Source organism: Geotrypetes seraphini, chromosome 10 (assembly GCF_902459505.1).
Source record: "Geotrypetes seraphini chromosome 10, aGeoSer1.1, whole genome shotgun sequence".
Classification (NCBI taxonomy): Eukaryota; Metazoa; Chordata; class Amphibia; order Gymnophiona; family Dermophiidae; genus Geotrypetes; species Geotrypetes seraphini.
This window is the reverse complement of record NC_047093.1, coordinates 55,123,561-55,137,707: the sequence shown is the minus strand read 5'-3', so window position 1 is coordinate 55,137,707 and position 14,147 is coordinate 55,123,561. Positions and strand designations below refer to the sequence as shown.

At 43.1% G+C, this 14,147-nt stretch overlaps 1 protein-coding gene across 4 annotated transcripts in view; it reads left to right on the top strand.

Moving 5' to 3' along the window:
- The window catches only part of SETX (senataxin), a 156,776-nt gene that overhangs the window by 46,880 nt on the left and 95,749 nt on the right, over nt 1–14,147 (top strand). The window lies entirely within an intron of this gene.

Here is a 14,147-nt window from a genome sequence, read left to right as displayed (position 1 = left end):
GTATGTGTTCCAGACTTTGCCGCTTCGTTTGTTGAAAAAGGATCTTGCGAGTCTACATCGTTTGCTGTCTCGTTTTTGTTGGAATTCGCGTAAACCGAATGTTCGTTTTCACTACTTGGTGGGTGGCTGGCGCCATGGGGGCCTGGGACTTCCTGATTTTGGCCTTTACAATGAAGCCTTTTTACTCCGGCATTTGAAAGATTGGCTCCTGGGTGAACATCAGTATACCCCGTTGGATTTTGAACGGGCTTTCTATGCACCTCATACCTTGAACAGTCTCTTACACTTGCCCACTAAGAATCTTCCCCATGAGTTTCGTGCGTATGTACCTTTGAAGTCAATGCGTGCTGTGTGGGGGAGCTTGGTCAGCAGACTGGGAGGGGACCCGCGTGTGTCGAATCAACTTCCCCTCCGAGGGAACTTGGCCTTTCCTCCGGGCCGGGATAGCCCTGCTTTTCTCGGATGGGCTGCTTGCGGCTTGCATCTTGTGGAACATCTGTTGATGGAGGAGGGCTGTTTTGCAGCCTCTAGCTGCTTTTAGGGATCGTTTGGGTGGGGGCTGGGGTGATACTTTCGCCTATTGTCAAGTGAAGCATTCTCTTCTGCAGGATTGGCTTGCTCTACCGATGGGGGTGCATCTTCGGAATTTTTTTGAAGGGGTGGCAGTTTCTTTTACTTTGGTGTCGGCGTTATATAGAGCCTTGTCGGAGCTTATAGATCCTAAAGAGATGTCGCGGCTTCGAGGAAGCTGGGGTCGTGAACTTGGCCTTGATCTTGGTGCTTGGGATATTTTGCGAGCTGTGCGGGGGGTCCCTCACTTGATCACGGGTGCAGAGTATTGTGAATGTTATGTTAGAGTAATCTATAGGGCCTATCTTACTCAAGTCCAATTACATAAAATGGGAGGTATTGACTCCCCTTTATGCCTGAAATGCGGCCGGGATCCCAATACTTTTAGCTCACTCTTTTTGGGATTGTTGAACTATACAGGTTTTTTGGAAGGCTATTGTTCGCTACTTCCGAGGCTTATTTTTGAGAGCCATTGTGGGTAATGTGGAGCAATTGGTTCTTGATCTTCCTGGGGCCTTTCGCGGCCTTCCTAAAGGGGGTCCCCTCTGGTGTCGTAAGGTGTGTCTCCTTGCTCGCAAATGCATTTTGAAATCCTGGACTGTTTCTGAGCCTCCCTCTTTTTGGACCTGGAGAGCGTTGGTGCATAATTTGGCCATGTGGGAGGCCCGGGAGGCCGTTGGCCACCCTCGTCGCCGTCGTCATTTTTTGCTTGTGTGGGGAGTCTATCTGGACTCCTTAACTCCTAACGGGCGCAGTCTCCTGTTGAATCCTCTTCCTTAGCCGTGTTGAGGTTCTTGGCACTTTCTCCTGGGATCGGTCACCGCAGTCACTTTTTTTTTTTTTCTTTTTAATGTTATTTGAGGGGGGGATGGACTTTTCATTGGGTCTGCCGGGGGCCACCAGAGCATGGGCCTTTGGCAATTTGGAGTTTCGTCTTTTCCATTCTGTTTGCTTTTGGGGATGGGGTGGGGGGTTTGTACGGGTGGATCTGGCTTTTTGGGAGGGGGGGGAGTTAGGGGCTGGGGGGTTGTTTCTTCTGTTTTACCTCTACAACGCATTGACTTTTGTATTGTTGGAAGCTTGTTCTTTGACATTGCTGTCTTTGTTGTTTGATGTTTCATATTCATACTAATAAAAAGATTTGAACGTAAAAGTATTTCCTGTAACTTCGAGTGTCCCCCCTAGTCTTTGTAATTTTTGACGGAGTGAAAAATCGATCCACTTGTACCCGTTCTACTCCACTCAGGATTTTGTAGATTTCAATCATATCTCCTCTCAGCGGTCTCTTTTCCAAGCTGAAGAGCCCTAACCATTTTAGTCTTTCCTCGTATGAGAGGAGTTCCATCCCCTTTACCAATGCCAGCCATCCTGGGTAGCCATTTGACGGCGCCCACTGAGAAGCAAGCATCCTTAATAGATCTTACATTCAAGACTGTTTTTCTGGTGGCCATTACCTCCGCCTACAGGATTTCTGAGCTTGAGGCTCTTTCCTGGCAAGATCACTTTATGCGAATCCTGGATTCCGGCGTGGTGCTACACACTGTTCCTTCCTGTCTTCTGAAAGTTATCTCTGCTTTCCACGTTAACTAAGAAGTTCAACATCCCACTTTTGCTCCTCTAGTTCAAGGGAGCTGGACCGGGTGTTGTGGTACCTGGAGGTTACTAATGAGTTTCATCTCTGACTACCTCTTTGTACTGGCAGATCCTGTCCACAAGCTTCCAAGGCCACCATTTCCGGATGGATCTGTGAAGCCATTTCCTCTGCTTATAATAGTGGCCGGTAAGAAGCCACACCCCCCCCCCCCCCCCCTTCTCGGTGTGGGCTCATTCTACCACAGGCATCTCATCCTCTTGTGTAGAGTTGTCAGTGATCTCTTTGGAGGAGAATTATAGGGCTGCTACCTGGTCCTCCTTGCACACTTTCACCATGTTTTACAGTATCAAGGTGGCCAAGCAGGATGCTGTTTTTGGTTCCTCTGTCTTGGCAGCAGGCTCATCAGTCCCACCCTGACTCCCCGGAAATAGAGTGGGATTGTACAAGAACGAAAGATTAGATTCTTACCTTTGCTAATCTTCTTTCTTGTAAATCCATACTTTATTCCTGGAACCCACTCTGTGATTTCCTAATTTGCTGATTATCTGCCTTTACAAGTACAGTGGTGCCTCACACAACGAACTTAATTCGTTCCAGGAGCAAGTTTGTTATGCGAAAAGTTCGTTATGTGAAACGCGTTTTCCCATAACAATACATGTTAAAAAAAATAATTCGTTCTGCAGCATAAAATATGCTAAGATGACATAAAAAAAGATAAATTTGTCAAAATGGTGAAAATGGTGGTCTTGCTGAGGCCAAACTCTTTGACGAGGTCACACTGTTTTACCCCACATTCACTCCTTCTAATTATTTCCCGTTTCATTTCAACAGAAATCACCTTCCTGCTTTTTTTAGAAGCCATGATATATAAAAAATATTGAGTTTATCTTAAAAGGACGACTGTATACAGTGAGAGAGGGCAGTTAAGCGCAGTGACTAACGACTGCCTGCAGTGCCTGCGCGGAAGGATGCAATACATCGGCAGCTCGGGCGACTTCGTTGTGTGAAACGAAGTTCGTTGTGTGAAACGAAGTTCGTTGTGTGAAACGAAGTTCGTTGTGTGAAGTTCGTTGTGTGAAACGAAGTTCGTTGTGTGAATCAAGACATGAAGTTCGTTGTGTGCAGCGTTCGTTGTGCGAGGCGTTCGTTATGCGAGGCACCACTGTACTGGTAACTGGATTTCTGTTTTTTGACCAGTCTTTATAAGAGTACCATCAGAATGGGTTTAGCACTTAGTTTTAGGGGAGTCTCTAGTTCAGACACCCCCTTTTGACAGTGTAGGCTGTGTCTCCTTATAGCACTGTTTTTTGTCATTCAGGTTCCTAATGCTTAATAATTACCTGTTTCAATTGTTGCTGTTTGTTCTAAATTTCTTGTTATGAGCAGATTAGACTTATTTGTCGGGGAGTGTCCCCGTACCCCTCTCCTTTGTCTCTTTCCTCTATAGATGTTCCTGGCTGCTTTGTCTCAAACTGGATTCCCTGGGGGCAGTCCTGAGGTAAGAGGTGAGGGGCTTAGGACTCTAATGAGGCTTCCTACAAGCTCTGGCGAGTATGGGGAAAATAACCCACTAGTCCAGGAACAGAGTGTGGAATTACAAGAAATAAGATTAGCAAAGGTAACCCAATCTTTCACTACGAAAGTATTTTGCAATTTCAGTGACATTAGTCTTTTTATTTGTAGGACACCGACGTCTTTGGCTAAGAGGTGCAACAAATAAGCACAGTAATCATATGTTATTAGCTTGGTATTCTCTACATACTCTGTAAATTCCTTCTCATCTCGGATACATTTGCAGCATTGTGTGAGACTAAACTTCATACTACACATTTGAATTTTTATTCATATTTTATTATAGCTTTTGCTACTACTTCCTGTAAGTATTTTGCTGTATGTGTATTTCCTGAGATATCAATTTTTTCTACAAGAAAAACATTCCCTCCTTCTGTTGTTTTACAAGCACATACAACAGGATCATTTTGGACATTACTCCACCCATCAAGACTTAGGTTAAACAATTTTACCCTCTAGACCTGTTGCACATTGCTCCATTCTCTGTCATGCAGTTTATCCAGCAGTTTCCCCTGCAATATCTGCTCTTTTGGGTGGACTGTATCCTTGTCTCAGTGACTGAACCATATGAAGTGTGGCTTTTCAGTCAGACAGAAAGATGAGTTTGTCACATAAACTGAGATATTTTTTTTCATCAATTACCTCTTTTTCTAATTTGGTTTTTATCACAAACTTATCAATGGTGGTTCCTGGATGGTCAGATTTTTTTCTTTCTTTTAGGTGGATATGTGATGTATATGAGGTGACTGAAACACTATCCTGTACAAATAATTCACAGAATCTTTTCAGTTGATGATAGATTCCTCCTAAACAAACAAACAAAATCAGTTCTTTATATGATTGATACCATTTCTGTGTGGTTAATATTACTCATTGTATTTACTGCCACTCAATACTGCTTAAAAAGGAATAATTTTGCTGGTTTCAATTCTTTATTTCTTCATAGCAACTGTATCAAAATGACAGTAACATGCAGTAATAATAACAAATATATTTTTGCTCAAATATGACAATTTCTCAAGGCAGTCTTTAAGAAATATGATGAAATTGTAACATTTACCAACCTGAAGATCCTGCTTGTTCAAGCATGTTCCTCTTGTCACCTTCATTAAAGCTCTTCTCATGATGTTGTTTAATTCGAGCCACTAGACCTTGCATTTCTTTTTTGCAGTGTTTGCATTTTGCTTGCCTTATCCATTGGTAGAGGAACTTCATTAAAATATTCCCAAACTAGGTCTCTTTTACAACTTGCTGCCATTATAGGTTTTCTCCTCCAAGGAGAGAATAATATGATAAACCTCATTCCATATATACAAAAATCCCTAGACGTAGAATATTCTCTTCAAAAGGTTTCATCTTTCATTTTTACTGCTTGCCCCTCCCTCCTCACACTTAGCTCCTTGTGCAGATATATAAACTTAGCGCTTAAGAGGTAAGGGATTGATTCTGTGTACATCAATTTTCAAAGGGTCAGTGGGGCTAAGATCTTTTTCTCAGTTCTCTATATTTTATAACATTTATGCTGTAAAGAAGAAGTATGTTATCTCTGCAGACACAAATTCACAGCTTTGAGAAATGCATCTGTGATATCTTCTAGATAGAAAAATTGTACAGGCATTATGAGTGGATAGGGTTACCATATTTGTGAAGACAAAAAAGAGAACACATGACCCTGCCCAAAGCTTTTCCACTTTTTACCCATTTCCTTGGTCCTTCTTCCCATCCTCTGTGCCCTTTTATTCTCTGTCTTTCTTTCTGTCTGTCTGTCTTTCTTTCTTTCCAGCTTCTGCGCTCTGAGAAGAGTGAGAGCATTTTTTCACCAACAACTCTTCTCTGTATTGGTTCAATCAATTATTTTGTCAAGGCTGGATTACTGCAATTCAGTATATAGGGGTCTTTCAAAGGTCAGTCTGCAGAGACTTCAATTAATGCAGAACATTGCAGCTAAACTTATGTTCGGTAAGAGTAAATTTGATCACATAACCCCTCTGCTCAAGGAATTATATCAGCTTCCAGCGTATCTCAGAATTCAATTTAAGTGCATTTGTATTGCATTTAAGATCCTATTTGGCATTTTTGCCACTTTGATTCCTTTAGACTGGAATGTTCATAGATCTCATCTTACATTTCGCTCTCTCAGTGGTAAAAACAGAACCTTTAAGAGATTTAGGGCCTGTTTTACAAAACCGCGCTAGCGGCTGCTGCGTAGTAACGGCCCGAAGCCCCTAGAGATTTAAAGGGCTTTGGGGCTGTTGCCGTGCGGCAACCGCTAGCGCAGCTTTGTAAAACAGACCCTTAGTTATTCTTTTGCTTTTAAATTAACTGTATTCTGGAATGCTTTACCGCTTACATTAAGAAGCTTAGGTTCTTTTGCTTTATTCCGGAAAGTTCTGAAAACTTTTTTGTTTGTTAAACATTTTGGAAATTAACTATTTCAGTCTACTCTTCCTTGTCAAATTTATGTATTATGTTTTACATTATTGTTAACCGAGTCGAGTTCCGCTTGGTTGATGACTCGGTCTATAAAACTAAGGGCTCCTTTTCCGAAGGTACGCTAGCGTTTTTAGTGCATGCACATGATTAGTGTACGCTAGCTGAAAAACAACCACCTGCTTAAAAGGAGGCGGTAGCAGCTAGCGTGCACGCTAAAGCCGCTAGCGCACCTTTGTAAAAGGAGCCCCAAGTTTTAGTTTAGTTTAGTCCTCAAGGAATTCATTTTAAATTTTCTCTTCTTTATTGAGATACAGAATTGGATGTGTACTGCCTGTTTGTTTTTGGGGGGGGATGAGGAATTGCCTGGGGTAAAATCACTTTGGAAGTTCCGATGGTGGTGCTTGTATTTCCTTTGAAAGTGTGATTTGCAAGATGGAGGTGAATGGTATAGTGAGAAAGTGAAATTTGTTTCTGTTGCCCCTTGCAAATTGTTTTCATTACTCAACTGTCAGAGGTAATGTTTTCCCAGACATTCCCAAAGAAAGAGAATCTGATTAAGGTCACCTTGAAGCATTGAGAATAAAAATGAATCGGAGAATTGAGCCGCATTTATTTTCTTTCTCTTGGCCTTTTATCTTTGACTGATTGCTGATGAAATTGTTAGCTTTTGGAAAATAGATGCCAGATTTGTAAGTGAGGACAGGGTTTTTATGATTTGTTTTTGCTTCTTCTAATATGTTATAGTATTGTGTGTAGGTATTCTACAGTTTAGCATCACTCCTTGGAAGGCTTTCTTTCCTAACTACTTTCAGTGTCTTGTGGTCTTTCTCAGGGTGAGCTAGAATGGACTCTAGCTTTTTGACTCCTGGTTTCTCTGGGTAAGTCATTTAACCCTTCCTTGACCCAGGTTCAAAAATTTAGATTGTGAGCTCACTATGGACAGAGAAAGTACCTATATATGATATGTAATCTGCTTGTGTGTGCCACAGAAAATCAGTACCTGTTTATCGAATCCCTTACCTTAATGCACCTTCATTACGCATTCTACGATTAAAGAGTGGTGAGGAATAATGGCTTCTCATGTCCTTGGGACTAGCTGGACTTGGTATTTTAATTCCACATGTTTTATAACTGGGGATCCAGAGTATGATGATTGCTGTGTTTTATTCTACGTGTCTATGAAGGCTCTGTGTTTGGAATGCCTAATACCGTTCTTGGAGCATCTAGGTATTTTAAGGTGCCCTTGAGGAGTTGACTCAGAATCATGGTAGCTTGGTCCTGCTGTTACTCTCTTCTTTTAATGCTACACTGATTAATTACTGGATTTCTTTCCGGCTGGCTGGAAAAAAAGGCCAAGGTCTGAGCGATGGTGCAAAGGCTATTGGACATTCAAGCCATAGAACCAGTTCCCAAAGAAGAATCGGGCTTTGGCAGTATACGCCATATACTTCATAGTGCTGAAGAAGCATAGAAGATTGGAGACCTATCCTGGACCTAAAGTCCGTGAATGCGGTACTGACAGTAGTCAGTCATTGCAGCGTTGGCTCTGGGGAAATTCTTAGCCTTACTAGACCTGACGGAGGCATACCTTCATATTCCCATTTTCCATGACCACAGGAAATATTTGATATTCTGTGTCCTTCAAGGCATGCGGCTCTACCTTTTGGGTTGGCTACGGCCCCATGCACCTTAGTCACAGCTCACCTCCACAGTATGGGGATTACCTGGATGATTGGCTGATCAGAGCACTATCAAGACTGGGTAATGAGCAGGCAGGGTGTCAAGTTGCGGATCTCCTACAGGATCTGGGCTGGATAGTCTACTTCAAGAAGAGTCATCTAGAGCCGACCCAATACTTGGAGTATTTGGGAGTCTGCTTCTTCACATCAAAAGGCTGCACCTTTTTTCCAGAGCCATTTAAACAGAAATTCAGGAAGCAGATTATAGAGCTCGAGATGCCTGGGATTACCTCCAGGTGCTGGGCTCGATGGCAGCCACCCTGGAAGTAGTTCCCTGTGGTGAGGGGATTTCCTGCTCTCCATGTGGTCCCTGTAGTGTCATTCCCTCCAGCTGCATCGTCTCTGGACAGGGAAAGCGAGGAACTACTCCAAAGGGACTACTTATCAAAGGACATGCCCCTCTGAATCTCCTCATAAGTGACACTTAAAACCAACGCCAGTCTGTTTGGCTGGGGGGGCCCATTGCAATGGTCATCCCGGTTCTTTATTATTTTCTGTGACATTTGTCAGTATATTGTTTAGCATCGTCGTTTCATACACAGTTTTCCTTCTTTGAACGGCCCTGGAAGCTAGAGAAAACAAAATGTAAATGTTTAAATTAAATAGCAGAACAACTAAAACATACATCTTCAAACAGAACCCCAAAACCCACATCCAAAAGCCAAACACAGAGACCCCTGAGAAATTGAATAGCACCACAAAGCAATATTTTCAGATTGCTCTATTTAACACTTAATGGAAAGGTGTGCTTTATTTGAAACTATCTAATCACCTGGCATTGCCCGGTTATAAATTCCCTTGAGGAACATTCACTTGAGGATTAATATCACACAAATTTTCAGGTTTCACTTTCTGTTTAGGCTTCACCACACCACAGCTGCATTTCATTATATACTGTTAAATGACTGTGTGACTTCATTCCCGAAGCTTCACACAATCGGTCAAAGCAGCTCCATCTATATATGTAAAATCAGATGTATCTGTGTGTGTGACCCCCTTCACACTCTCACAGTATTTTTTCCCCGATAAGTGATATGTATACCAGGTACACAATTATATATATATATAGATGGAGTACTAACATTCATATTGAGTAGTCTGTAAACATAGGAAGATGTAAATTTCACTAGGTTTTTCATGTGTTATCAGGAAAGGCATAGTTAAGATGTGAAACGAGTCAAGAGAGCTCCCTAGCTTTTAAAGCTCAGATGTGGTTTTAGCAGCATTATCTCTATGCTTCTCTGTTACTCAGCTTACCCAGTGTTAACTATGTGGTAATAGTTATCTCTCCATCCTAAGATTTATGGAACAATAGTTAATACATTTAAAAAAGAGTACAAGGTGCATACAGGAACAAGGCAAAACTCAAGATAACATAGTGTAAAACACAACTAAATGGTTACCATGACTCTTCCAAACTTCACTATGGTACCCATCCCCCTCACCCACCCAGATATACAGAAGTATTGACTAGCAAAAAATATACCCCATTCCAGTGTGTCAGATACCAAAGAGAAATCGAACATTCAACAAGTGGCTGCGTGCTTTGGGTGTCATAGTTAGCCAAAAAGGCTCCCAGTGAGTGCAAAACGCTCACCCCGGAAATGTGTCCATAGATGTAAATAGTAATCGTTCTATGGAAGCCTGCTGCAGCATCAACGTACACCAATGAGCAAGTATAGGAGAATCCGAGGAAATCCAACAATGTAGTATCACTTTCTTTCCCAACAAAACAGCTCGATCTACGAAGCTCCGGAAACCCTTCGGAGAGGATCTAGGAAGGGACTCTAGGGTAAACAACATAACTGGACTGAACACAAAATTGTGGTGCCATATAGCCATAATATATTGATGAACTTGTTTCCAAAACACTTGCACCTGCACACAAGACCAAAACTGATGTCCAAGAGTTGCTGGAGAATGTTAGCATTTATGACATTGATCGGCAGTGCACATTTTAGCCCAATACAGATAGGATGGGAACCTATACAAGCATAACATAAACTTATAGTTCATTTCAATCAAGATCACCCTAGATGTCAGACAAGCTGCTCAATGAAGTCCTCGCTTAATCATTTGATCAGTTACTATACAGGGTAGATCCAAGGACCATTTGTCTGCATAATATTTGTACTGTGGTTCACCCAAACACTCCTGAAGATGATGATGAAATCTCAAAGGAATCTGTACTTGCGCAAACATAATGCCTCAGAGAGGTTTGGACAAGTTCCTGGAGAAAAAGTCCAAAGTCTGTTTTTGAGAAAGACACAGGGGAAGCCACTGCTTGCCCTGTATCGGTAGCATGGAATATTGCTACAACTTGGGTTTTGGCCAGGCACTAGTGACCTGGATTAGCCTACGTGAGAACGGGCTACTGGGCTTGATGGACCTTTGGTCTGACCCAGTAAGGCTATTCTTATGCTCTTATCATTAAGACAATCTTGTGGCAGTGAATGAATGTTGTAGGAGAGCTGAGTATAAGAGAATCAATTTTGAGCTGTCCAACCATGCTCTCGTATAAGGGCATCCAAAGATTTCAGGGATCTATTAGAATGGACAATTTGAAAAATATACTGAGTAGCAGTGTCCTTCCGTACGGTAGAGGAAACCGGTGGTGTACCCGGAACAAAGTCACCATTATCCTGCAGCGGCAGGTAAGGTGTCACATTAAAAGAAATGTGAAGTTGCTAACACAGGAGCCTCCACAAACATCTCAGTGGCAACAGCAGTAGGTCCCTTGCCAAAGATGCCTTCGGAGGTAGGCTTTCAGTGTGGAGCAAATAACTAAAATAAAAAGGGTCACAAAGGGACAGTTCCTGGCTAGTAGCTGAAAAATGGCTAGTCCCCCCTGAACCAATCGTTAAGGTGCCTCATTTGGTAGGCCTGAGACAACAATCTTAGACTTCGCAATCCCAAACCTCCCCTGTCCTTAGGCCTTGCCTATGCAAGCAAAGATAACCGTGCCGTGCTTTCTTCCCATTCCACAAGTATTGTCTTAAGCATTTACCAAGTTCCTTATCATGTTTATCAGATAGCAGTACAGGTAACATTTGAAATACATAAAACCACTGGGGCACCAACACCATAGTGTACAATGCAATCTTCCTCATTAATGAGAGTGGATATACCCTCCAGTTCTTCAGTTTTTGTTTTGAAAGGTCAGGGGAGATAGAAATGCCCAAGTATGTCAAGTGCTTATTCCCATATTTATAGTAATGAAATCTAGAATAGTAGATATTTTTGTGTATGCTCATGCAATAGGGTGTTCAAGGCAACCTGAGCTGCTTCTAAGGCCTCCCATGATTGAGGAGAAGGGTACGCTAGCTATATGTGTACGTTTCAGCTGTTTATATTCCTTCTCCAAGCGTAGTATCCCCTGGGACAATCGTTTTCACTGTGCGACAACATAAGAAATGATATCCCCCCTGAGTACTGATTTTGTTGCCTCCCAAAATAATAACGGGGTATCCTTATGCTGAGAATTAAAAGTAACATAATCCTTCCACTTCTTTGTGAGGTACTGAATAAAGTCGGGGTTATTAACCAAGTATGATGGGAATCTCCAATTCCCTGAGGAAGGTAGAAACATAGAAAAAAGCAGCAGAAAAGGGCTATAGCCCACCAAGTCTGCCCATTCCAAGTATCCCCTCCCCTGAATTTACTCCCTTAAAGATACCACGTGAGTATCCCATTTTCTCTTAAAATCCGTCACGCTGCTGGCCTTTATCACCTGGAGTGGGAGTCTATTCCAATGATCCACTACTCTTTCGGTGAAAAAGTACTTCCTGGAGTTGCCATGAAACTTCCCTCCCCTGATTTTCAGCGGATGCCCTCTGGTGGTCGAGGGTCCCATGAGCCAGAAGATATCATCTTCTGACTCGATGCGTCCCGTGATGTACTTATACGTTTCAATTATATCTCCCCGTTCTCTTCTTTCCTCAAGTGAGTACAGCCGCAATTTTTTAAATCTTTCTTCATACGTGAGATCCTTGAGCCCCAAGACCATCCTGGTGGCCGTTCGCTGAACCGACTCGATCCTCAGCACGTCCTTTGGTAGTGTGGTCTCCAAAACTGAACACAGTACTCCAAGTGAGGCCTCACCATGGCTCTGTACAACGGCATCATAACTTCAGGTCTCCTGCTGACGAAACCTCTGCGGATACACCCCATCATTTGTCTTGCCCTGGAGGAAGCCTTCTCCACTTGATTGGCAACCTTCATGTCCTCACTAATGATCACCCCTAGGTCGCGTTCCGCCGTGGTCCTAACCAAGGTCTCACCATTTAGTATATAAGTTCTACGCGGGTTTCTCTTACCCAGGTGCATTATCTTGCATTTTTTAGCATTGAAGCCTAGCTGCCAAGTAGTTGACCATTGTTCCAGCAACAGCGGTCACTCCAGAGAATGTCAACCTATATGGGACAATGACCTGACACAGAAAGGGTTCCCACCTCAGATGAATGAACCTGAGAGAACTATTGAGTAGAGGTCAGTATGTAGTCTATTCTTGAAAAGGTGTGGGGTGGACTGTAAAATCTCTCTCAATTGGATGTAGGAGATGCCATGGATCAATCAGATTCAAGGTATCACACAGATAGGGAATGCCCCTATTTATACTGGCAGCTGAGAGGGACCCAGTCCTGTAAAATCTCTCTCAATTGGATGTAGGAGATGCCATGGATCAATCAGATTCAAGGTATCACACAGATAGGGAATGCCCCTATTTATACTGGCAGCTGAGAGGGACCCAGTCCTGTCCTATCTAAGTCTGGGTCTAATACCTGATTAAAGTTGGTAGGCAGTACAATTTTATGGCTTATAGTGAGTTAGAAAGCAAAGACCTTATGTCTTGCTTTTTAATTTGAAAGTATCTGATCATTTTAACTTTTATCACATAACTCCTCTGGCATCCCCTCGCTTTATTCCCTCGGTGTCATCTCCACCTTAATACTGTATTTCCCCGAAAATAAGAGTGTCTTATATTAATTTTGGGTCCAAAGAACGCACTAGGGCTTATTTTCAGGGGATGTCTTATTTTTTTTCCATGTACAATAATCCTCTCTCCCTTCTCCTCTGCCTCATTTCTTCCTCTTTCCTTTCTCCCCCCAAGCCCATGTGCAACATCTTTCCTCCCCTCTCACCCGTCCCCTTGTACAGCGTCTTTCTACCCCTCCCTCCCATCCCCCTGTGCAGCAGAACCCCACCGATCCTCCCACCATGAAACTGACATACCTCAGCTTTGAGGCCTCCTAAAGCAGTGTTCTTCAACTGCTGGTCTGTGGATCGGTGTCGGTCCGCAGAAATTTTCTGCCGGTCCACAGGGCCGGCACGTCCATCGGGCCCAAGACAGTGTTCTTCAGCCGCTGGTCCTTTGTGCGATCAATGCGGCATCTTCGGGCCAGCTCCCTGAGTGCTGCAGTTCACAAAGCTGTGGGAAAAGGCCCCTACACGTGTCCTGCGCAACGTCAGAGAGAAGGCTTCCAGATGAGGCGCAGGATGCACGTGAGGAGCCACTGCCCACAGCTTTGTGTACTGCAGCACTCAGGGAGCTGGCCCGAAGATGCTGTGATGATCGCCCGAAGATAACGTGGACCAGCCCGAAGATAACACCTGGGGGCAGGCCAGAAGCCAAGGCATAGCATGGAGGGAGAGAGGCAACAATGGTAGGGGGAATGCTTTTATATTTTTATTTAGTGATTGATTTACATCTGCTGTCTGTTCAGGAGGAAATGCATTTGTTTTTTTTCCTCTGGGGTTGTACTGCTTGCAGAGTCTTGCATCTTAGGGTTTGTTTGTAAATATTAGTACTTTTAGTTTTTGGTCCTGCATTTGCATGGGGCTATCTGTTTTCCGGTCCGTGGAACGGTGCCGGTTCAACAAAATAATTATTTTATTTGACACCGACGTACCATAGGTGTCAAAAGGTTGAATACTGTCCTAAAAGCAGCAGGGGTTGGGTTGCTGAATCAATGAGTCCAATTTTTTTCAGTAAATCAGGCAGCACTAGTGTCAGGGATGGAGTCAGGGACATTCAGGGGAGGGGGCAGGCTTCGGTGGTTGATCTTAACTAGGGCTTATTTTTGGGTTAGGGCTTATATTAGGAGCATCTTTAAAAATTATGCTAGGGCTTATTTTCAGGATAGGTCTTATTTTCGGGGAAACAGGATATTCTTCTACTTCCTTTTCCTCCTCTATTCCTCTTCTCTCCACCATTCCCCATCTCCAGTATTATCAGTCAC